Genomic DNA, 26,529 nt, shown 5'->3' on the forward strand with positions numbered 1-26,529 from the left:
AGAACATATTACAGCTAGCACATTCTCATATAACTGTGAGCTCACACACACGGACCAATTTTTGCAGTGCAGGTGAAAGGTTTGACTTTGTCCTTGGGGTGGGAAGTTGGTAACAGATGAATTTCCAGTGGGTTGTGCCTATGGAATACATCTACAAGGCAGACAGAAGCTTTCTTTGTCCACAGTTGGAGTGGATAGGAAACTAGCCAAGTTCAGATGTTATAATGCTGAACATCACTTAATTACCTCTGCTGACAGGAAGCTTTATATTAATATGAAGTTGTGCTTCTCCAGACTTTCATTCAGGTCTGTGTGTGGGTGGAGACTGCTCATATTTTCTTATTTGTTCATAATATGTTGTGCAAATGCAAAACCAGCAAGGAATGAAAATAGCATTTGGAATTACTGCTGGAGTGTACGTGGCTTTGGGTTATTGGTGTTATGATAAGATTAAATGGATGGTTGGGTAGTTATGTTATTTTGCAAGAGAGGTAAAATTTAATCACTATTCCTCCAGGATTTTAAATATTTCTTCTGGGTACAAGAAGTATACTTATAATGGGAATTTCAGTGGTATTTTTCAGGAGTAGAACATTTTATAAGTCTTGATTTTTGTAATACATATTCATCCATATTTACAGAAAAGATTATAGTCTTGGGAGGTAAATTTTTATAAGAGAAAGTACATTTCCTCATTTGGTTCCTTTTTTTTAAATTATTTTTGAATATGTTCTAAACCTGTTCTCAGAAAATTTTTTTATCATCTTAAGAGCCATGATCTACTGTTCTCATCTCTTTGTTCGACACACATGCTTTTCCTTATTTTTCTTGACTTCTAAGTATTAATATTTTAAAGAGAGACATTTGGAGGAGAGGAGGAAGGTCACAAACTATTCAACAAAGCTTAGGAAAACACCAAATCAGTTTCAAGGCTTCAGAGAACACAAACCATGCCCTATAGTTTAAGCCTTTAAAATTATAAAGTAGTTAAATTGGATTTTCATGGAAATTTCACAGAAAGGCTCACATTTCCAAACACCAATATAATGTCTGAGTTGAGGTGAAATCCATGTGAGATTTGCGGACTTTAAAATTCAGCACTTTCATTTTATGCCATTGAGGAAAAACCTAATTTTTTTTATTCCTATTTCATAAATAGCAGAATGAAATTTTACCCTCTGTTGACTGGCAATACCTTGCTTTCACCAGGATGAAGTCATTAGAGATGCATTATAACTGTGCTGCATTTCAGAGTCTGCTGATGTTTCCATTTACAAGACCTGTCTTTCAGACTTACATAAAACCAGAAGTTAAAATTTATTTCCAAGGAAAATTGAAAACTTCTGCTATCATGAAAGCAGGGGATTTTAATAGTAAAATAGAAAAAAAAAAAAAAAGAAACCTTGAAAATGTTTGGTAACTTCTTGTATTTATTGTAGGGGACAGTAATCTATACTCCTGTGCCTGCTAATTACTTATCTCTAAAGGTGACCAAGTCTCTTCACTCCTTGCCACAGCTTCACCTCTTTGAAATTCAAATATTTGGGAAAGGATCCTTTAGCTATGGGTTTTAGCCTCTTAGCTTAGTTCAGCCAAGTAAGATGACCTAATAACAAAGTTATTAAGCGTCGTGAAATGCAGGAGCAGGCTTCTATTTTCAAGGGTAATTGAAGGTGTGGAAGGTAGATTGATCTTAAATGACATTTGCTTGAGTCATTTCAAATTTGGCTGTATCCAACCCCATCAAAGACCAGACCCTCAGCTGCCTCTCAGGGTGAATAAGCAGTGTTGACATAGGTGACCAGTTTTTTGTCATGCAGAGGGAACCAGACCAAGATTAATGCTGAACCTGTTTTACATTCCAGCAAAGTGTCCTTGTCTTACATTTCACTTTCAGGTGTTTGAATAATACAAACAGGAAATATAATTGGTCTTGTGGTAGCTTATCTGACACCTTTTTCTCATGCAGTTTTGAAGATTTGTGCTTCAAATGAGGCAATTTACTGATACACAATCTTCATCACTTCAGATACCTAAACAGTATTTAGAACAGTCAGGAAAAAAAACTGTTTAAGCTCTATAGAACTTCGTGGTCCAAATGTACCAATAATCGTTTTTTCTACCCAGAAGACAGTACAATAATTTGTTGTTTTGAAAGTTACTGAATAGCTGCTTTAACAGGTTGAAATCAACACTGTAATTTAGGAACTTTTCTAGCATCTTAACAAACCCCCAGAGGAAAGGCTCATTAGCCTAGTGTCTGAAATTGATTTTCTAAAGTGTACAGCATTTGAAATATTTACTTGGTGATTCAGGCTGGAATGCTGCAGAAATGAAGGTGTTTTGCTCCAATGTGTTCTAGAGGCTACAGAGTCAGGAAAGAAGTCCAGCACTGCCATGGAAAGGTCCCTTCCAATTCTTTTGCTTCCTTTCCTCTTGATTAGCATGGCTTCTGCACTATAGAGCAACTAGAAAATTGGGAGAAATTGGTCCTTAAGCTCTGTTATGGCAATTCTTCTGTGTTCCCATTTCTGGTTTAGTACAGGTAGAACACAGGGCTCATGCTCCTACAAGTAATTGAAAGGTCATCTCAGAAACAGCAGTGAGTAGAAGATGGAGAGCTGCCTTTTTGGTAGAGGTCTAATGTTTTAGAGGACATGCAGGAGTTCAAAGCTGAGTGCCTGGCAGTGGCAGTGCTAGCAGCTGTTTTTCTATCTAATGCTGTTTCCATCCTAAGAAAATGCTGATGTGCAGCACTGGAAAGTCCAGGTAAAGGAAAGCCCTCTAGATGGCTGCTTACAGTGAAGAGCTAAGCAAGCAGGGGAAGGTCTCCCCTCCCTTTTATCTGATTGTAGCAAGCACAGTTGGCTACAAGAAATGGTCCTGACATGCTCAGACACTGGAAATGAGACACAAGTATGAGCCTGGCATGGGTAGAGGAGTCCCTGCCGTCCTTGCCTAAACAATAGGTGAAGACACTCCCAGTAAGTTATCACTTTTGAAGGGTTCTCTTTTTTGTTAGGTTTTTTTTGTGTGTTGTTTAGGAGAGGGGGATAAGTTGGACTAGGAATTAAAACAGTCCCTGTTTCTTACTGATGTCAAGTACTCTGGATAAGCTTTTAGAATTTCTTCCTGTCTTTTATACTATCAAAGGAAAGGTCATGCTATTGCCACTGTGCACATTAAAGGGGGAGAAGAAGGAAGTTCAGAGGTCCTTGTTTCTTCTTTTATCCAGGCTGTGTTCAAGGAGCAGAGGTCTCTGAGCTGAAATAGTCCCTTTAGGATGAGTCCTATGCTCGTATTCTTTCTTCTGTATCTCTTCTGTTTTCCATTTTCTAGATTAGTGGATTGTCTAATCTGGTTTTTCATGGTGGGTAATATCATTAACTTTTGTTTTTCTGCTGCTTCTAGCAAGTCTAGTTAAGATAAAGTAAAAAAGCTGAGTGGTTATGCACTTTATTTCTGAGTGTAATTAAAATTGCTACTATTATTGATATTGTTTGCATACTAAATACCCTGAACAAATCCTGTAAACTGGCAGTGAATGTCATGCAAAGAAGTTTTCATTGATAATACCTTGGAAAAAACAGAACAGAAATCCAGAGCAAGAAATTAATCCCCTTCCCAATAGTCACATAAGAAAGTTTTGCAAGCTGAAAACTACTAAGATATTATCAATACACATTTTGGAAAGTAAGATTCCTATATTTCTATAGTACAGGTTGTATTTTACCCCAGAAATCATCCTCTAATAAGTATTCAAAAGGAAGAGATTATACTATATAGAATCTATACTGTTGAAATGTCAATATACTGCCAGCTGAAGCAATAGCTTTGCATGGAGTACTGATGTATTTATTGCCATTTTTTCTCCCAAACTCAGCAGGTGGATTTAGGAGAAGTCAGACATACAGTTGTCTTCCTCTCTGAAGAATACAAGTTAACCATATATTGCAATTACAGAAAACAATGCATTTATCCTGAAAAAAATTCTAAAAAAAAAAAACCAACAGAAGCAACAAAATCTGCCACAGGAAAGTTTTTATTGTGACTGGTTTTATTATGATTTACACTTTAAGCTCAGTTATTGGCAAGCTGGGCAGTGGAGAGGGAGGAACTGAACCAGCAACCAGACACCCTGAGGGTACTGATGCTACCTCTTACTTTTTCATATTTCATTCAAATAATTTTGGGGATTAAGATGTAAAGAAAAATATAGATGCAAATGGCCATTCAAAAAGTTAGGATTTCTGTTTTATTTGAATTAAACCTGTCCTTAGACATTTAAAAAAGATTTATCAGCAGAATTGTTCCAAATATCAAGGGGAAAAATAAGCTTTTGCACGGATCTGGACATAATGGATTTTTACTGGTATCAGACTGTCAGGTTTATATAATTGTCTTTTTTAACTGTTGGTAAGCTGGGAATGATTGTATTACTGTAGAAATTTGTTCTCACCAGGTTCTCACAAGGTTTCCTTATTTCAGAAAGGGGCAGTTCAGGTGGTACAAACACCTTTCTGCATCCACCAAACAGATAAAATAGCTCTTCCTCTCTAGTAAGCCAAGTGTTTCTAAATATCAATTGAAAAATATTTGGTTGTCAGATTCTTGAGAGAGAAATGCCAAAATTAATGCATCTTCCTCCAAGATCTCTCAAGGCCACACTTGAGGCACCCAAGCTAAGCAATGGCTTAAATTATTACCCAGAATTGGGCAATGCTTGATATGAAAACATCAGCAGAAATTAAAATTTACATAATGAACACCTCTTGAGAGAGTAGATGTGAATCACTTTGAAATACTTGACCAGAGGAATTTGAAAATTTCTTTGTAATGAAAAGTACCAAGACTGGAGGATGAATTATTGCGTGAAACCATTTGAAATAACTTGTGCAAAACATTCAGTGCTTAATTTCAAAAAGTAGCCACCCCCTTAAATAGTGATGCAAAGGAGTATTTCCTTTAGGAAATGAACACTCTTGATTTTATCATCATTCTCAAGCTACCATCCTGAGAAGTCAACATGGTTGATTTCTTACTATCCCATTGTGAATTCTGTCTGTGATTAGAATGGGGAGAAGATAGCAGGGTTTGGTGGTTTTAGTTTTTTGCTGGGGTTTTTTGTTTGCTTTGGGGTTTTTGGTTTGGGTTTTGGTGGGGGGGATTGTTTGGTTTTTGTTGGTTTTTTTCTTCCTTGGAAATATTTGGATATGGCTTTAGGAAAATAAGAATATAAAAGTGCACAAGCAGGAGATCTACTCCAGCTCTAAATAGGCAGATGTCCATGAGCTGTAACATGATTTTGTGCCTGATGGAACCAAGATATTGTCCTGGGATATTTAGTTCAGCCCCCGTGCTCCCCACATGTCACTCTCTCTCCCTGGACACCAGCTCGGTCAAGTAGATGCAAGAGCACCTGAAGTACCCTTTGAGTTTGTGTCTGAATGACAAAGGAACGCTCTGGGATTTGTCAAAACCCTACAGAAGTTACAACTCCTTCTTGTCTTCTCTTTTTTCTTATCTATTTCTATAGGTATAGTTAAAGCTAAGAAATACTTCTGACAGGCACATTCTGTATTTTTACCTCCTGTCATTGATGTCTGGAGCCAGTCTGCTTAGTTTTACTTTCATATTTGATATTTTTACTCAGTTGAGAGTGAAAATGGGAGAAGGGAAGGTAGTGTAATAGTTTATATGAAAGAAAAATGAGGATTTTTTGATCTATACTGTTGTTCCAGAAAAGGTATTCCAGAATGATTGCTCTACAATCTACTTTTTCACTTGGAGCAGAATGTTTTATTCTGTTAAGAATTAATTCTCTTGGAAAGCAAAGGTTTCAGATGAACCAAAGATGAGGACATATCACAGACCTAACTCTTAGAGCTGTGCTGAGATATAGTATCTGTTGTTGATTTTTATGAAAATATAGAACCCATTATTGGTAGAATTTGAGATATAATGGTGCTAATTTTTATTTTCCTGAAACTCACTTTTATTCGTGGTTGGCTATTTCTTTACATTCAACTGGGTCAACTTATCTTAAACTGGAAGGAATTTTAATTTTAGGTAACTTTAGGACTTGGGCTGTGGAAACAAATTTGAGTCTTAGAACATATGAGAAACTAATGCCTGTATATAAACCAACTTTATCAGTGTAAGTGCTCTTGAAATTCTCTCATCCTATATGAAAGTTTAATGTAATTTCCAAACTTTTCTTAGCATTCTCTTAATACTGCTTTCTAATTACTGTCTTCCTCTTCTTATCATTTTTGGCCAGTACTTGTACTCCTAAACTGCTTCTTTCCTTTTGACACTGGTCTCCTTTCTGAAATCCTGGAGTTTTTTCCACTCAGCTTTCTAAGCGTTTTATAAAAGTTCTTCCCAGCTTGCTTTCACTGCAAAAACTAGGTCTTAGTGAAATTAACTTTTTAGGAATATAGGAACAGACTTTGACAATTAATTTAAGTTGGCCAGGAAACAGAACTTCTGAAGTGCCCTGTCCTAGATAGAGTTTAAACAAGCATCATCATTAAACAGACAAATAAACCCTTTGAAAGTTTTTGTTTGCCATTATTTTCTTGAAAATTCTAATAGCTTATGGCTTCTGATAATAGAAGGTCCTATAAATCACTCTAAATCACTCTAAATTCCAACAGCAGACTCTGTGGGAATTGGTCACATATAGGCTTCAAGGCACCTCATTAACTGGTGTTACAGCAGCTCTGCCATGGTTTATTTTAAACTCTCTCCTTTTAGACACTCTTCTGGACAGAGTCTATGAGTATTCAGAAGAAAAATGCTAATGAGTCAGAGAAATCACTGTTGGTACAGAGGATTCCTCCTTGTTTCTTGGAATAATAATTTTTCTTATTGCTGGCATTATGATTCAAACAGTGCACTAAGAAAGAGGTAGGAGAGAATGGGAATTAAGGTGAATTTTCACAAACATACATTACAAGAAGAAATTTTGCTGGTCCTTTGAAGTTGCACAACCTATTTTTATCCCCACTTGCAGTTCTGTTTGTTTTCCTGGTATCTAAAGACAATTTAGCTTTAATATGGATTGCTTCAACAGCCTCATTGGGAACGTGTCAGCAGGGAGAAGGAGGCTACAAGATGTATATGATCTCTAAAAGATCATAACAGAAAATTTAAAAAAGGGTTTTAAAGTGAATATTGGGGATGTGGAGTTAGTTTGGCTTTTGTTGGCTTGTGTGTTTGGTCATCTTTTAGAGAAGAGGTTATTGTTATAGTGAGACTTTTGACAACAGGTAGTTTTCAACATCCTCTCCCTGTCCTTGTATTTAATTTACTGCCAACTTCAGGTTTTCTCAAGATGCAAAGAATGGCATATTCTCTGCACTGGGACAGCCTTTTAGCCTTAAAAATACAAGTATAGCAAGAGACCAAAATCAGTCACCAAGCAGGCTGTGCTCTGCAGTGGCTCATGTGTCTGATGCTATTAATTCAGTGAAGGGAAAGGAGATGCTCAGCTGTCATTTTGTGTCATAGATTTGATGCAACATTTGATTCTTGGAAAATGCAAACAGTCCTGAGAGCAGTTGAGTCAGCAGGTCTTGGTCACTTCATTCTCCCTTGCCTTCTCAAGGAGGGCCATGTTTCCAAGAGGGTGTCTCAGTCCAGAGAGGGATAGAGCCATGCACCAGGGATTTTGCACTGGAGGGCCAGGAATGGTTCTTTTCTTGCAGGTGAAGAAAAAGAAACCATGGATTTTAAAGGAGAGATGGATTACTGGGGAATTTTGTTCTTTTTCCACATTACAGTGCTGCTGGATAGATATTCAAGAGCAGCATTTTTGACACTGATATGGCACTGAGTTGGGGTGGTGGTGCCAACTTAGACTGCTTAAAGGACTTGCAGGTTGGTAGCATGGCACAGAACAGTGTTTCAATCTCAACATGGCAAGCTTGGCTTAAAAGAAAAATTTTAATTCTTCTGACTTAGTCCTGATTTATTTACTTAGTTGGGGTTTTCTTAATAAGGAATGACAGATTTGGCACTCTGGCTCTTTTTCCTACTCTGAGAGATAGCACTTATTCTGTCATTTTTAAAGTGTGAAGGGACTTGCCCTTTTGTCTACAACATGTAAAGGAAGCCAGAAAAACAGGATTGCTGCTCCTCATTACTAGTTTGTCCTGGTTTGGAGATTTTGTCTTTGTTCACCAGGCAGCAGAGATGCTTCACTAACAAAAGTGTGTCTGTATTTCAAAGCAGAATAGTAAACTAGTTCCTTGCACTTAGTGAGACAACCTGTTTTGAAAGGACTTTAGTGACATATCCATTAATTGAAAAAAAAAAAAGGGAGAAAATAATCTGTATCTGAAAAGGTTTCATTCCTTTGCGACTAATGATCACGAAAACTGGTTGTATTCTGTTTCTTGTTTCAGCTCTAAAAGCTGAAACAAGAAACAGAGAAATACATGGAGAAACTCTCCATGTATGGAGAAATATATGAAGAAACAACTCTCACTTGTTCCAGATGGACAGACTTATCTATTGCTGTATTCCTGCTTTTGATTGACTCCACTGCTCATAGTGCTTTGTGTTCATGGAATACAGTAGAAGTTGATATGACTTTGTATGTAGTGTAGATCTGTACAGAGAAATCTGTGTGTACTGGGCTTGTCTGCTCTTCCTTTTACTCCTGACCTCTGCAGTCTCTGCAAGCACCTCTTGTGCAGGGAAATGGTGTAAAAATCCACTGCAACAACAGGGAAAGATTGCTTAGAAATTGCACACAAAGAGTTCTGTGATCATTTCAAACCTGAACCAGTTTTCCTGCCTGTTGACCAGAGTAGGATGGGGGAGGCAGGAAAGAGGGAGGAAGGACCTGTAGGAGGGTCTTTCTCACAGGTCAGCAAGGTCTGTTCATGGCCAGGAGGTGTTGCTGTGGCAGAGGAGCCAAGTGAGGTCCTCCACATACCATTATTGTCAAATAGCAGCAGGATATGTGTGGGTGTGAGGAATGAGCAAGAATTTTCCACTGACCTCCAGAAATGTCCATTCCTCAGAGGGAAAAAAAAAACCAAACTTGTTACAGGCAAGTTGCATTGAATATCTAAAGCAAAGTACAAGGAATCATTTTTCATAATTGTCTAGTCCAGCAAACAAACTTACATTTAAGCATTTGAATTGCACCTGCTATTATTTTGATAAGGTTTAGGTTTTTAAAGTAACCTCCTAGTAGCCATTCTATTCTTTCCATGCTTCTCCACTGAATACCAACTATGTTTGATATAGAACTGGTAATGCAGATTGTACATTAATATGGACTGTGAGCAGAATGAATATGGACATAATTGATTCCTACCCTGAACTAGAGCCATTAATTACCTAAAACAATAAAGTCATAATAACATTTTCTGTGTGTATATATTTTGGAGGGGAAAAAATGAAGAAGAGAGATAAAGATACGGTTATTGCCTTGACATTTTGGTAATGAGATTTTATGCTGAGCTGGAGTTCAGGAAAAGCACAGCAAGGCAAACTAATAGAAAATAGTAAGGAAAAGAGCAGAGGTTGGAAGGTTCTAAGGGCATCTTTGAGATGCCACACAATTATGCTCATCTCCTCTGTTGCTCATCTTCCCCTGCTTGCCTGTCTCTTCCTAACATCAGCCCTGAGGTGGAGAGAGGGCATTGCTGCAGTGATTAAAAGCATCCAGCAGTTAGAAGTCATCTCCATAAACAGAACAGCATGTGTCACTGTGGACTACCTAACAATATTGTTGTTTATTAACAAACATTGCATGGGAGTAGATAATAAAAGTGGAAGCTGATCCTCCTCCTTTTTAGTTGGTCAGTGTCACAGATGTCTCATATCTTGCTTTCTTATCACTTGTTGCTTTGTTTCCTCTGTTCTGCATCTTCATATTTGATTTTGTTAAGGCTAGCTGAGGGGGCAAGGGCTTCTTTTTTTTCCCTGTAGCTGAAGAGTTTTCTTCACAATCATACAGCTCTAAAATTAAGATTAAATAGTTATGATTTATCCTGGGAAAAGGTCAGCTTCTCTATATTCCCTAGAAACATAATACTTTGGTTTGTAAAACAAAACACTTTTCCTAACATAGTTTTGTAGGAGTGTTGTACATATTTTCTATGAACGGGTTCTGAAAAAATACTCATGTGCTTGTGGCAGCAAATATGTTACTGTTAATATGTTCAGTAATATTTAGTTGGGCTATCTTAGGTACTTGTCTGTAGCCTGATATTTTTGCTCTAATTATTTTATTTTTTTTCCATGAATAATGAACATTACAAATTGTAAAGGGAATGAGTTGTTGAAAAGAATCATAAAGAAACATTTTATTAGAATAACTGTTGATTGTCAGTTCATTGGATTCATTAGTGTTTTATGAAAGTAGTAACTGAGAAAGAAGTAAATGAAAAAACGCCTATTATCTAAAAAAGGTAATGATTTCCTCACCAGGACTATGTACAGTGGCTTAGTCTTGGTTACTTTTACATCTATATCTCATTTGGTACTTGAAATATAAAATTTCCTCAGTAAGTTCTTCATAGCTGAGTTTTAGATCTGGTTTTAAATTTCATGATTGGAATAAATTAAAAGGAAAAACTATCTTAATAATGGGAGTGAAATGAAGCTAGCCACGGTGGTTGATGTGCTAATATGCTGGGGAAAAAAAAAAGGGGGGGATTAATTTGTCACCATAATAAATTGTTAATTTGAAAGCAAGAGAGATTTTACCAGTTCCATAATTAACTGTAAATGTTTCACCCCAAGGACTTTGTTTAGCACAGAAACTGATTGAACAGGAAAGATGGAATAACTTCAAGTAAATCAGTTCTTAAAGCATCTTCTGCTGAAACCTCTCCTCTCCTTGTGTCTCCCAAGCCATGTTCCATCAGTAATTAATATCAGAAGAAGAAGAAGGTGTAATCTTGATTTATTTTGTAAGATTTGAATTGGTCTGTTGATAGTGTTCTGGGCTCTGATCTAGGGCTTTCCACCATCCAAGTTTGCTTATTGAATTCCAAGTTCACATCCAGCTTCAGCCCTCATTGAGAAATGGTTCCACAGGAGATATCATATTCAGTTTGGGGTCTTAACTTCAGGCTAATTTTGGTCACTGTGAGAAAGCTGCCTTCTTCACTGTAGCTCCTACAGGTGATCTGATTTACATATATACATATTTTTATATTTTTACATAAGTTTTCATGATTTTCACAGTGTTTTTATGGGAAGGACGGGAGGGGTGAAGTTATACAACCATTTGTCTCAGTGCATTGGACCACAGGAATGTGGTACCTTCTACATGAAACTGGGTAAACTGTGAAAAAGCAAAAAACCTAATAAATTGAGACAGGGTCACGTGGGGATGAGACTTATCATTTTTTTAAAATTTAAAATGTATTTATTTATTTATTTATTTATTTATTTAAAATAAGCTCAGGAGTCTCACTTCTCTTTGTCAGTATTTGTTACATGCTTTACCTGCCTTAATTACAGAGCTAGAGACACTTCAAGAAATTAATTCCTTGTAGTCCCCTCTGTCCTTAGTTATCTGAATCAATATTCATTTAGGAAGGAAAGAGGCACTAACACAAGGAAGATGTGTTTCTCAGCATGGGAAAATGTCACTGTCACCACAGGAAGGGTAGAAAAGAGACCTTCACACTGAAACTATGTTTTGTAAGATTACTTGAAAAGTCTTTTAAAGTATCTCTACATCATTATTTCAGAGACACTGTTGCTTCATTCCCATGAAAGTTGTGCTTCTGCCCTGATAAATCCCTAAAATCATCCTGTTATTCTGGAAATTAGGTGAGAGCACTGGCAAATAACAGCAAGTGGCTGAAAACAGCTTTCCCTGCAGGAAGCCGGGCTAGAGGTCCTGAGGTTGTAGATAAAAGTTTGTTTCTACCTTTAGGATTGAGGAAGCAAATCGATCCTTAAGGGAAGTATTTTCTTGCATGTACTTTCGAGAATATTAAGCAAAAAAATAAAATCTTAACTCATTTTAACAGCACATATCAAAACCTAGGTGTCAAAGACCAATAAGTATAAATTGGCAAAGGGCTGTTAACTCAGCTCTTTTTTATGGGATCAGAAGTTCAGATAGGAAAACATTAGTTTCTTGGATCTATTTTACAGCATATACTGTGGTAGTGATTAAATGAACATTACACAGCCGTTTTCCAAATTATTTAAGGACAAAGGCTAAATCAGTTTATATTGGCTTCATTATCTCACAAGCCAACATAGATCCTTCACTTCTGAGTTTTTGAAACTGTCAAAAATAATGCACATAAACTCCTTTTGCTAGGTTTTTTTGTGCTGTCATGGAAACAACAATTTTTTTAGTATAAGTAAAAGCTTTGTAAAATCATATTTATAAGAGATGTAATTTGGGACCTACTTTACCATGGTCATGTACCCTTTTTCTATTGTATTTATATCATCATTTTGAGCAAAGAGGAAGGCAGAGGTTTGAAAAAGAAGGTTCAGACTTAAAAGATTTGTGTTCCCTTTGTGAGATTGAAATGCAAAATAAGCCAAAAACTGCAAATTCTTCTTCTCTGAGGGTTTTCCTTGTCTGAGTATCAGTGCTCTGCAATTCAATATCCACAGAATTTTCCTGTCATTTCCTTCCCTTTAGGAGGATGCCCATTTTGCTTCATTTTATAGGTCACAATTCTAAAAGCAGGTAAATTTTTTGATATATGATTTCATGTCTCTAGTTAGTGGCACTTTCTACAGATAATAATAATGTTATTTCAGTAGTGCTTATACAGAACAGCTCTTGGCTTCATTAGTGTGTCCTTTTAATCCAGAGGCAGCTTGGTGACTCTGTGGTCATTTTCCTCCTTGTCCTTTTTCTTATGGCTTTCTTCAGTTTTCCTGCATGCTTATACAGCAGAGATGGCAAAATTAGAGATAATTAATGTACTTGAGATCATAAAGGAAGCTTTTCAGATTAAAGTGAAGAAAATGTGTTACAGTTGCATCAAATTGGTCACTTTATTATCTGATTTAGTGCTTTTGTGCATTCTAAGAACAGATTCTTAATTCTAAGGTGCATTCTAAGAACAGAACTTGCTCTGATGTAAACAAGCCTCAGACAGTGTTCAGTCACCATTAATAAGGTTTGAATGCTGCTTAAGTGCTCACATGCAGCTCAACTGTACAAATGTTGGACTGAATAGGACCAGAAGCCCATTGAGGAAAAAAAAAAACTGCATTCAAAATTTTTTTTTTTAAATTTCCTGTTACATTGTATTCCATGTTAACTCTTGTAGCTCATTTCTTAATTTTCCCTTCCAATATTACCTGCTCCTGGCAAGGAGCCATCCAACCTCCTTCCTCTTACACATTATGGTGTACATATTATGGTGTACACATCTTCCTGTGTTTACCACTTCTCCCTAGGACCAGAGGAAGAACATTAAAAAATGTGATCACAATATTTTTGCATGTAGGTACTTCAGCTCACAGGTCTGATTTGCCTTTTCAGTGCTTTCATCTGCTCGAATATGCATGCAGTTGCCAAAAAAAAGAAGTACACACACACACAAAAACAAAGCTGAGACCTCCAAAAGAGGCTTATTTTTTTCATCTAGGTGATGCCAAAAATATTTATGGTTTAAATGCCCTTTGAACAAGTGAAACACATCTGTGGGGAGCCTTGGTGTGTGTCTGAGAGCATACTACAAATGGAGCATAATGAAAACTTGCTTCTTCCAAAAGAGGTTTTCTGCTTAGAACATGAAGTTTTCCAAGATGACAACACTTACTTCAATTTCATTTGGTGGACTATGAGCTTTCTTTCTTTTCCATGTGTCCCTCCACACTGAACCAAAGTTGTCATGACACTTCTAATCCTAGCTACTCTCAGATCACGCTTGGTTTTGGGGTTGGGAGATGCTTTACTGGTATTGAATTCCAACTTTTTGTTGCATTTTTTCTCAAAATGAAGGCAAAAATTATATTAATTTATTTAAAATGCCCAAATATAATCATAAAAATAGTGATAGGTTCTTGCTGGAGAAGGTTCCCCATTTGGTTCAGTTATTGCTCAGTCATGTGCCAGGATGCTGTTGTTAGATGTCATACAGGTGCAGAACTACAGTGATAAAAATGTCTTTTATTGCCATAAATGCTACAAAAAAAGTGCCACCTATTAGATATTGTAACATAGATCCAGGAAGATTCATATTCTGACAGCACCGTGGTATTGCTCTGCTTTTATCTTCTTTTGCCCAGGGGGGAGTGAAATAGATACACATTAAGCAATTTTGATGGCATCTCTTTCCATTTTGGAGACAGGATATCGTGTGCAGAGGGTCATGGATCAAAGTTAGAATCTTCTTCAGTAGAATGAATTTTCTGTGATGTTTACCAAGAAAATTTTCACTTTTGCAGGATCCTGTGAAATGCCTGGTTTGGAATTATAACTCACACAGAGGATGTTTTCACATGTACCGAGATGTATTCCTGATCTCTTAGGAAAAGCTGACAGTGTATAAGATATGGTAGATGAAACAAATAGGAATAAATTTGTGGTGCATGCATACATGTATACACAAACTGTGTGTTGTGGGACAAGAAGAAAATAAGCTCATTTTGTTTAGTTTTCAGAAAGGTGTATTTGTAGCCTATGTTGCAAACATCAGACACTGCAGTAATGAAGGTTTTTAATATGTTTGCAGGATTCCAGTGCAGAAAATGAACGTGAATTGCTCATGATTGCTTAGAGCTCTTGTCTCTCACACTGAGCTTTAATTCATATGTGTCTCTCATGGACATTAACACAAAACTATAGAAGTCCCTTCCTTTCCCTTCTCTGAATTTCTGGTTGATTGCAGATGAGATTTGACTTTAGATTTTTTACCTTTTTTACATTTTTTAAAATAATTCACTTGACTCCTCTAGACAAAATTCTTAGTGAGCACATGAGAAGTGCTATGAAAAGAGGTGATACTAAGGCACTGCCTACCTAAGTGGCAAGAAGTGGGATAAAATGCATCACAACATCCCTAACTACTCTTGCTGTGACAGCCAGATGGTCTCTTACTCGGGAGGGGGCCGGTAACCAGCAAGATTGAATAAAACATAGGAGAGGAATACTCAGGAAAAGCACTTAAATATCCACCAAGGGCTCTGCTGGTGCATTTCTGCTCTGCCTCTGAAATGTTTTTCCTCATCCTGCTGGTGCTTTGAGGACGGAGATCAAACGAGGCATTGGCAGATGAGAAAAAGTGGTAACTCCAGGCAGAGATCTGGGGCTGACAAGGACATAAGTGCCCATCCCCAGAGGAGAAGTGCATATATGAAGCACAGAGGGAGAGCAGTGTGGCCCTAAAAGCAGCTGTGGAAATGCAGTCAGGTGCAGGTATTTAGCAGTGTCTAAGCAGTTGTGTTTAATTGCATGGCACCGTGCAGTAGCCAGGTTCCCTTCTTGCAGGGAAGATGTGAAGGGACAGATGTGAAGTTCCTGGCTAGGGCATGTGGGAAAAGCTTTGCTCATTCCTGTCTCTGACTTAGCTTTGGAAATGGCTCAATAAGTCACCTGACATTTGACATAGCTCTACTGTGTTGTGCCAGCCTGTCTGTCTCAGGTAAACTGGGATTTAATGGGACCTGTGATGGGCCATAATTATGTTCACACATTCAGAATTTCACTTAGGTCTTCATGACAGATGCGTATCTCTCCTACTTGCTGCGTAATAGAGCAAAAAATTATCTATATTGCTGTAATACTTCTTCTATTTGCCTTTCTTCCTTTTTATTTATTTTTATTCTTCTGTCTGGATAAGCTTTCTATACATGGGGGACTCTAGGAATGACCACAGAGGACTTCTGGTGTACTTGCTTCCAGCTGAAAATACAGCCTTATAGCCAACTTGTTTTTCCTATCAATCAGTCTGGGGAGAATAGTGCTCTATCTTGTTGATCATCCTTGTGTAAAGCTCGTGTATCACTTCAAGGATTGTCTGGATATTGGTTCTGTCAGTTTGCTTCTATCACCATCCAAAAGCAAAGACCATGTGCCCATAATATTAATAGTTGGAATAGGAGAGATATGTCACTGTTCTGGTTCAGGTTAGTCAAAAAGATGATTGAAGGAATGCTACAAAAATGCAGTGCTTAAAGGTAAAAAGCTGTTTGACAGTACCTGTGGGGAAAAGGAATGTGTAGCTAGAAAATTTATTACACTCTGTAATGTGTCTTTCATAATTTACATCAAGGTGCCTGTGCCAGTAATCTCTTATACATATGACTTATTTTTCTCACATAAATAATTTCATCAGCTGAGTAATCACATAGACTTTAGAGGAATTGTTACCATGGGTCAAATTATGGCTGTTTATCTATCTATACTAAAAACAGAACAAGGCAATTACAATTATGGGTTTGGCTTGTTTTGCATTAAAAAAATAAAGTTGTAATATGGGCTTAAATTGAATGGCCATCAATACTTTTTATAAAAGTTCAAAAGGCCTTTATTTTTCTCTATAGCTCATTTTGCTAAGGCTATAGTTGCTTTCACACACTTAAAATGCAGAACTAATTGTATTTTTAACAAAGTGCATTCTATTTTTCCTTTTCTGGAATGTGCAAATCCTCTTAAAGTCCTTCCAGTCTTTTTACTTTTCTCCATCAAAGTTTTCCAATTTATGTTTAAAAGATTATAGCAAGGATCTAATTTAAACCTCTTAGTTTAAAAAGCCAAGAGAAGTGGGCAGCTGTTCCACAATGAAAATTTGAGAAACAATTCTTAGCAACTTAATCCTTATAAATTATTGAACTGTACAGAATGTCTCAAATTACACTGTGCATGTTAAATGCTTCTACTTTTCTGGGGTTTTATGATTGCAACATTTGCCTCTTCTGCAATTCCTCTGTGTTTTCTTTCTGATAACAAACGAGAAGTGTTTTAGAATAACCATACTTGATGACTAGAAAGTTTTATCTTTTTCTGTAATAGAACTTCTTGTGTAATAGGCTTCTTGTGCTATTGTTTCACTGATAAAGTTGTTTTCAATCTGTTAGGATCTGTCCCATTTTAGAGATGATCCAATGTCCCAACTGCAGTTGTGTTTCAGCTATGCTTGAGCCTGTAATTTTCATATGTTTGTATCTCCAGTGTCTGCGGGATAGGTATTGCTTGGACTCTTTGGATCCAGATGCAATTACTTTGTGAAACCTACTTCTAAACCAGCATCAAACAATTATGAAAAACATATATATTTTCTCTCTTTATAGAGCTGGAATATATTTTAGCCTGTATCAGTTTGTGCTGAGTTGTTATATCTCTGTTGGCTTAACCATTAGCTGCTAGAGAATTGTGGTAATACAGAGAGTACTTTGTATTCACCTTGAACATCAGTTTTTAATAACCTTCAGTGACATATATGAAGGATTTCAGATTGAAGGTCTGCAAACAGATATCTAGCCAGCAGGGGTTTTTTGGAATGATGAATCTGAACTGTGTTGCAGGGTTGATGTTAGGACACACATGGCTTAAAAAAAATCTTTAAATTATGGTCTGGGTTCATGTAGCTGACTGGCTGAACTACTCTCAGAAGCAGTAGCTGAATTTCCCAAAATTTAGAAGTACTTTATTAGGAAAAATTAGAGCCATTATGAGAAAAAGAAAAGGCTGCTGTTGTGATCCATGCCCTTTATAAGACTCAGTGAGTCCTTGTGCAGACCTTCTGGGCTTGCAATGCCATTGGACTTTCAGTAACAGTGATCTATTTTGTTCATCTCTTGTGAAGCACAGAAGCAAAAATGGCCACTGGGCTTTGCAATTTGGTGACCAGAATGCTTTCAGTATGTTTAGAACTGATTTTATCTTTGCACACGTAATTTTGAGAGCTTGTTTTTCATAGGGAGCTTCAAGCCTGCAGCCAGTTAGAAGTCCATTAAACTGCTCCTGATTCTTGAACTCCTATTACAAGAAAAAAATGCTTTCAGCCTGTGTGCTTGGAGAGGAGCTGAATGCTAAGTTTATGTGCAAGTCAGAAATGGGGGCTATCTCACTTGAACCTCTGCCACTGTTGTTCTCTGCAGATATGTGAAATGACAGGAGAGGCACCACAACGAAGCTGAAGAGCAAAAAGAGCTGATGGCTTTAGCGATATTTTGTCCCTTGAACGGTGACCTTTGTTAATAATGCCTCTGATAGGAAAATGAAATAGTTTCTGTTTCATTAATGCCAGTCTGATGCTTGGCAAAAATTGCTTTTAAGGCAGACAGCAAAGAAGAAAAAAAAGCAGCACTGTTATATTCTGCAGTGTATGAACTCAAACATTTTCCCTGATAGGCAGTCAGACTAAATCTTGAGTTTACTAACAGATGCAAAAGGAGTTGAAACCACATTTCCGTATCACTAATAAAATAACACACTGCCAGCCTAATCAGGGCTGGATTTTCAAGGCACTCAACTTATATTTAAAATCCTGAATGGAATGGGCAAGTTTTCAAAGGCACTCATCATCCTGCAGCCCCTCTTGAGGAAAATCTGAGTAACTTACAGTTGCCAATCAATTCAGAGGGTCTGGCTGTAAAATATTCCTTTGCTATTCTTTGGGGAAAAAAAAAAAACAGAGGTAAAGGTGAACTAATCTTCCGTTTTCAGTTTGGAGACAAATTCAATATATTTTTTTAATAGTTGCTAAACTTTAAAAACAATGGCACCCACACTTAATATCAAAAACAAACAATGAGAATGGGCCAAATTGAGTAGATTAATCAGTATTTTATTAATTTGGATTGCTGGTGCCTTGGTTGAAGAGGAAGCTTTTTTTATGGAAAATGGCTGGTCTTAAGAAAACTGTTGTTATGGTTTTAGTTTTTCTGTTCGCATGCTTTTAAGCAATAGCAGTCAAAAATGTTTGTTCACACTACCAAATAACCCTCTGAATCAGGCACCCTGTTCTGCTACTTCTGTTCTCTACTTCAAAACTTCAAGTTCTTCCTCAAAGCCCATATTCTTCAGCCTCTTTCTGACAGTGATTTCCATCCTAATTGGATATTCTTTTATTTTATACTGGTGTAAAGGAAGAGTAACTGTACTACAATCTATGGAAGTACTGAGATATAAAATCAAGTATGGTTGAGAAGGGAAAGGTTATTTAAAATACAGCCTTTATATGATTCATTTACAAGTTTTATTTAATCAATTTTCCTTTTGCTGAGTGCAGTCAACCCATAGTAATGCGCACTGGGAAGGAACCTTGTGCCTCACAAGTGTATTTTTCTTCAGTCTTATCTGTTCACTGCCTTACCAAAGTGGTAACTTTGGTTAATCATGATTCTCAATAGGTGTATGTTTAAAGAGGAAGTAAATATGAACAAATTTTCACATTTTTATATGAGCTAACAAAGGAGCATGCATTGAAATTATGACAGATACCATTTTATCATCTGTATTCTTTTTGTAGCCTCCAAAGCTCTCTTTACTAGCAGACATGATACTAAGGCAGACTTAAGATCCGTTGTCCAGCTGGCATTCCTTTTTCCTCTACAAATTAAAGCATTGAATTAATGACTGTTTGCCTGAACTTCTCATGTCACATTAACCGTTTGAAAGCTTTCTTTATATTAATAAGGGCTTGGAATAAATCAGATGCTGCCTATAAAGTCTGCAAGAGGTTTAAATTAAGAACTGAACTTTTTATTCTGCTTAGAAAAATAATTTATATGTGCAGATGGAGTAACTGTAAATCTGTGACAAAGCTTCATTAATCCTTGACTTTCACTGTTGTGGAGAAGGCAGTTGCAAAGACATCAAAATCAGCAAGGCAATTATTTTCCATCTTTTAGAGGACTTGTCAACAGCCTTCAGTCTTGAGTGAGTTCAGTAAAAGGGCAGCTCCTGAATGGCTGCATGTAGGAAATGCTGAGGTGTTTAAAACAAACACCACAGCTGGGAGAAGTCTTTGACTCCAGCTCTTAATCCATAAGAGCAAGGAAATCGTGATACTGTGGTGTAGATTCAGGCTTCTTATGTTTGGTTCTTCAACTTCAAAGGTGATGACAACCACTTTGATTCAAAGCCCCTATCTGGGCCAAATACTCAAGTTTTCTGCTTCAATTTCCAAATAGAATTCAGCTTAAAAAAAAAAAAAAACCAAACCAGATAAAGAACGATATCTCCAGGGGTCAATTTAGTACTATCGCTATAAAGAAAATCTAGGTCATAAAAAGAAAGGCAGGTAGAGGTAACCACTCAACAGTAATGAATCTAAATTTCTCTATTTCCATGATAATTTGAGGCACTTTTTTACTTTGAAATAAATAGATTTTAGGTGGAATGTACATTATTGTTCATTAAGAATACCATTATTCTGCTTTCTTGCAATTGTCTTGCAGTGCAGGTAGGAGAATAGGTCTGAGTTAAGGCCAAGTAGTTTCAGAACTTAAGAAAAAAATATGTGGTGGTTTGTTTTGGTTTTGGGTTTTGTTTTGTTTTTTCCCAGAGTCGATATTATAAACACTTTTCAGAAGGATAATAGGAATATAAATCAAAGCATAAATTTGGAAGTAGGAAAACCAACTAAGAATAAAATAATCCTTAAAATGAAAGATCTGTAAATTGCTTAGAGTTATTTTATTTTAAACCTACAGTCTACAGGCTGACTTCAGAAAGATGCATGGGTTTAGACACCTATAAAGTATACATTATTAGCTTTTCTCAATGATTAAAAAATGAATCATTTTTAAAAGGCCATTTCTGCTAGAAAGAATGTGTTTTTATTTTGTGTTCTCAGTACAAGTCTGTGGTCAAACTCACTAAAGTATTAATGCTGTCTTTATTTACTTTTATTGAATATTTAACGGTTTTCTTTAGCATGGGGCTGATTTCTATACTTTAACGGCCTCCATCTCTTAAAATCTTGGGACAAAAGATAGAAAGTGTTCCCTGAGGCTTGACTCATTTCAGATGTAGTTATGATGGCAAGCCAAGTCAATATAAAACTAATAATAATTAGTTAGTTCAGTGGAGTAACCCGATGCTTTTAGTTTAAAAGTGTCATCTTTTGAAATAGATCTGAAAAAGTGGAAAACTGATCAAGAGCTTCAACTATTTATTTTTAAAAGAAATGCATTTTCATGAGACAAACAAATGAAGCCCTGTCAGCCATATCACCCGTCCTTAGGAGGAGACTCAAAGACAATTTCCACCTGCCCCCTCCAAATGCTGTAGAAGCTTGCTTTTTAATTATTGGTAAATGTCTCTGCCAGGTTTCACCCAGTAGTTGGTATTTTCTTTGGGGTTTTTTTTTGTTTTGTTTTGGTTTTTTTGGGTGTTTGTTTCCTTGCTTTTTCTTAGAAGGAATGTCAGGGAAAGGAATCCCAGAAAGAGGTGATTGTCTAGAAGAACGAAAATAAGTATAGTCATGTGTGGTTTGTTTTTTTTTTTCATCTCTCAAGAGCAGAAAAGGGTAGAGATTAAAATGAGATTACAAAAATATTGGTAAAATATCTCTCCTTGGTGAAGAGAGATTTTTATGAGCTTTAGTTTCTGGTGCGTAAGAATGAGCTTTATTAATCAACAACTGATCTCCCTACTGAAAAGCTCAAAGGCTAAGAGTGGGAGCACAGAAAGAACTTGCTGTGGCACCAGAAGGAAAACATAGAGCAAACTGCCTGATAAAATGGTGGTGGTTTGATGAACTAGGAGCTAGAAGGAAGAAAAGTAAAAATAAGCACAAACGTACCTGAGGATCTCCATGAACTAGTCCTGTGAGTGTTTAACCTAGTTCAATATACTAAATAGTACAACTCCATGCTTTTACCTTTCTAAACTTCAGTTAAGGTAGTCTTCAGTTTATCACCTTTCTTTGCTGTTTAATAGTCTTTAACTTCCATATTTTGCTTTACATACCAGTCCATGGGGAGACATCTGTGTTGTCAGAGACTGCTCTGAATGCTCTCATTAGTCCAAAGCTGAAATCTTCAGTTAAACATCATGTTTAAAAATCTGATGCCTCTGACATCTTGTGTTTGATTGGTTGTTGGTTTTTGTTTGTTTGTTTGTCATTTTCTTGGAGAGGGGGAGGGAGCAGGGTTGAATTGGGGTGGCTTCCTGTCTCACATGTGTGTATTGGAAGTCTGTTTTTTATCATATCTTAGTGATCCACAAATTGCTGTGCCCCTGGGGGAGAAATTTAGGTTAAAACATGTTCACCTGTAAAGCAGCAGTGGTGACTCCAAGAGGCTGGTCCATGAAAAGACATGGACAGCAAATCTAGAGGTATTGGATGAAAGCATTTTTTCAGTCTTCCAGTTGGAAGAATGCTGTCCAGTTTTTTTGTTTGGTTTGGACATATTGTAGGCAGATAGTGTTTGGGAAAAGTTAACAGGAGGTTGGTATCCCAGCTCAATTCTTGGGAAACTTTCTAAATCACTTTATAAATTATTCCAATATCAGCCATTCCCAGAGCAAAGGGCTATGTAATGCCATCTTGTTGGCTTTTGTGAAAAAAGAATCAAATGGAAAGTGAGGTTTGCTCTGCGGTGGTCCAGCAGAAAGATTCACAGTCAGTACTGCAGGTACTGGTGGAGCAGAAAGTTAACAGGAAAGCAAGCTCTAGTTCAAGACAGTTCTCTTCAACATTTTGAGAAGGGAGCCCTGGCCTCTGGGTGCCTTGTCACAGAGCAGTCCCAGCTGTAGCACAGGTACACCAGGAGCCAGGGAACTCTCCTCTGTGTTTCAAACAGGAGATACCTCAGATGGCCTGGTCCTGTAAGGATCTTTGCTTATATGCAACATTACTGCTTCCTTGGGTGTTTGCAAGCTTGTCTGACTAGTTGCATATGTGTGGGGCTAAATTTTGAAAATCCAGAATGGTTTTCCTGTATTTCCTTTGAAGGAAAGGAATGATCTTCCTTTATGATCTGTATCTTGCAGTTTTTGCCCACGCTTGTGGGCCCATATCTGCAAGAAAGAAGTGATGTAGATCATTTCTGATGTCATTTTTCATTAAATGACTTGGGGTTTTTTGACAAAAAGCCTTTTTTCTTTCTTGCTTACTATGCACATGGGAAAAGTTTTCATGCTGGCACTACAGCTGCTTTGCTTGCTTTAGATTGTCTTGCATTTAGGCCATGTAAAGGTTTGAGTCTGAACAATAGAAATAGTTATGACAAATTGTCAAGCTCTTCCAAAGATTCAGAAGTTCTGGAGTTGCTGCCAATGACAGATGATTTGTCCTTGCTCATCACTTGTCATCTTGGCAGCGTTTTTGTGCACTCTGCTAAATCTCCCTCAGTATGTAGTTGAGTTCTTTAGAAAAAGAAAATTAGTTTCTGTTTCATCTGTGCTCGTGCTCATCAGTTCAATAGCATCTGTATTTCACTAAGTGCAACACCTTCCTCATGAAGCATGAGTTTGATTTATTTTAATAGGGTGTTAGGAGAACTGCTGGAGCTTGACATGAACATATTTCTAAAGTTACAAAGATGTTAAGAATGATCTTTTGTATCTGTTGCTGTGGATTTCTGTGACTGTGCATGAATAGCACTGCATACTTGACAGGCTGTATCCTTTGGTGCAACTAATAAATCCTTTTCAAGGATTTATACAACTAATGGCAATGTTTTCTTATAATCAAGTGTGAACTCTCTGTGTCTGAAAAGGGGCTGAGTGAGTAGAGAGTTATTTTCTTTTTCAGCTTTTCCACAATTTGATAAGGTCTATTTCAGAACTGGCATGCTAACTTGCGGCTTTGAATCTTAGTAATGGAGAATTATGTGATATGGCATTATAAATAATTGAATACCAACAGTCCATAGATGAAAAAATGCTGAATTCAGAAGAGTAGCTTTCTGAAGAAGTTGGTTAATAGGCTGTCCTCTGCTTGTTCTCTGACAATGATTTAGCTGTCTGAGACAGGAAGGAGTCAGTGGTAATGGGCATTAAACTTAAACACGGCTCCCCAGTTCACCCTGGAGTTCTGCTTGCAAGTGGAGGTACTCAATGCAATAGCAGAGATGGCACCTCCAAAGCACAAAATGCTTTTTTGGATTGGGGTATTCTTTCAAAAATCTCCCTTTTAGTAAATAAATACGGTCTGAACTGCAGAACAGTCAATACAGAATTAATAAATTCTGCTTCCTTTAGCTACTGGTAGACCCATTCATCACAGTTAAGAAAGCAACTTATATTTAGAAGCTCAAAGGTACGTGTTTTGGGTTAGACTCAAGTGTCTTACTCCAAAGGTGGCTTGAATGCCTAAAGGAGCAGGGTAGGGATATATGATATTTTCTCCTAATGCTCTCCTGGCTAGCAGCTCTGCTTAGCTTCAGAGAGCTTTTTGCATTGACCTATAGCTTTGTATTATTTATTAACATTTATTTATTATTTATTATTTTTATAATAAATATAATAAATATAATATATTTATTTATTATAAATATTATAACTATATTATAAGTTTATATTAACTATAATAAATATTATTTATTATTATTTAAAATATATTTATTAACCCGCGGCTTGTATGATTTCCCCTAGAGGATGTGTGGAATGACAATTTGTCAAATAGGTACATGGTTTTCTTTGTTTTAGAAAGTGTCAACTTTTCTCAATTTAATATCTTTGTAGAATTTTGGTGTTCATCCCTTATTAGGAGTGCACACTCCAGTTTTTCTCAGTTTTAGCTTAAGAGGTGGGCTGCATAAACAATAGGTTCACCTGCCTTCTGTCTTGTATGGAGATTTCCAATCTGTCCCTTACCTTTTGGGAGGGAACAGCACTGCTTCCTGTCACAGAGCCAGTTGAACCAGTGATGAATCTGAAACTTGCATTGTATTCAAATGCTTGAGGTCTTGAAGCCCCAACCTCCTACACACCCCAATCAAGTTGTTTTACTGCTTCTAAAATACAGGATTTCAGATTTCTTTTTCATTACTGCCGTTATGCACTTGCAAGCATTATTCTCTACATTCATTTTTCCCTGGCACAGAGCACAAGATCATGCCAGCTCACTTGATATGCATGCAGATATGAATTTCAACCAGAAAAAGATCATCACTCAGATAAAAAATACTTGTTTTACAATTCTGAGCATATTAGGCATAGAAACCTGCTGCAATACTGCCTTTAATACTTCTGCTGTGTGTGCTTTTAAGGTTATGGTCAATTTTAAGCAGACCTAGCTGTGCTCTTTTAGGGTTTTTTTCACTTCACTCTTATTTGTTATCATCCCTTCTATGTGAAAATGCAATGGCTTTTTAAAGTAAAGAGAATGGCAAATGCAGGAGATAGACAAGGGCATTCTGGAACATTGTGTCATGGCTGTAAAGGCCTGCTGTGTGCAAGTAATGACTGCTGTACTGATGAATAATTGGATCTAGGTTGTGTCACTGCTGATTTTAGACAGTTTGGGGGTTTTTAAAACTGATTTATTATAGTCTTCTACTTGCAGACTAGTGCTTAATAGCTGCTGATGGAGATAATCTTCTGATGGTAAGGTTATGCATATGATTACTCTGAGAATTTGAAGGAAACTTTAGGATTGAGCAACTTTTTCCCTCAGGCATCAAAACTGAAGGTGTGCATAGCAGTGCATTTTTTTTTTTTTTTTGTAAAACAGTGGATGTGCCAGTGCATTTATCTACACTGGAAAACATAAGGAGCACAATAATTGGAAAATCTGGGAAGGTTATTAATGATGATGATAACATTATAGTGTCCTGCAATTCCTACAGACAGAATGTGCACTTTAAGGTCAATTGAATGGACAATGAAGGCCATGCTAGCAGAAGAGATGAAAGGAAGAGACTGAGATGCAGCATTTTGGTGCTGCTGAAATGAACAGCTCTTTTGAGAGAGATGAGGCTGAATGACCCAGAGATGAAAATAAGGCCTTGAAATCTCAGCCTAATGCTGAGTCCCAGTTCAGATGTAAATCGATCTTAAAATCTAGCAACTTTCCCAGGGCATTATCAGTCATCTTTTTAAGTGACTGTCAATGCCAGAACAAGCTTTGAGTAGATGGGCTAAGGAAAATATCAAAAAGCAGCTTCTAGAAGACTGAAAGGTAAAGTGAATTTTTAAACCAGGGGCTATTTGCAGCCCATCTAAACTTAGAATATGTTAGTTTGAGTGTCTCTGAGTGAACTACAAGTTCCAATTTGACATATGCTTTTTGAAGATGTTTTTAGTATTGAGTAGATTCATGAATGCATAAACTTGAATGGATAAAACATGATCTTTCTGCTGAGGAGTTTCAACTGTAACTAAAAAGTGGGTTAATTTCCTCTTGTTATTTGAAAATTGTGAATAAATCTGTCACAGGTACCCTGAGCTGTTTGAAATAATGTGAGTGACTTGTGAGACCAGTCAGCCTCCACTAGTGACTGGCTTAAGTGGTCTGTGAGCTTTACATAATAAAACCAGTGACACTTAGGACCATATTCAGTTGAAAAGACATTCTATGATTGAAAAAGTAGGTACTCCAAAGCAAATACTTATTAAGAAACTAAATGAACTGAAACAAAAATGGGAGATACAATACATGAAAATCTGAT

General features: G+C 36.9%; 1 protein-coding gene across 7 annotated transcripts in view; it reads left to right on the forward strand.

The window, feature by feature from the left end:
- Positions 1-26,529, forward strand: part of GRID2 (glutamate ionotropic receptor delta type subunit 2) — a 681,787-nt gene that overhangs the window by 432,907 nt on the left and 222,351 nt on the right. The window lies entirely within an intron of this gene.

This window comes from Agelaius tricolor, unplaced genomic scaffold, assembly GCF_023055355.1.
Source record: "Agelaius tricolor isolate 1412-34295 unplaced genomic scaffold, bAgeTri1.0.p SCAF_8, whole genome shotgun sequence".
NCBI classification, from domain to species: Eukaryota; Metazoa; Chordata; class Aves; order Passeriformes; family Icteridae; genus Agelaius; species Agelaius tricolor.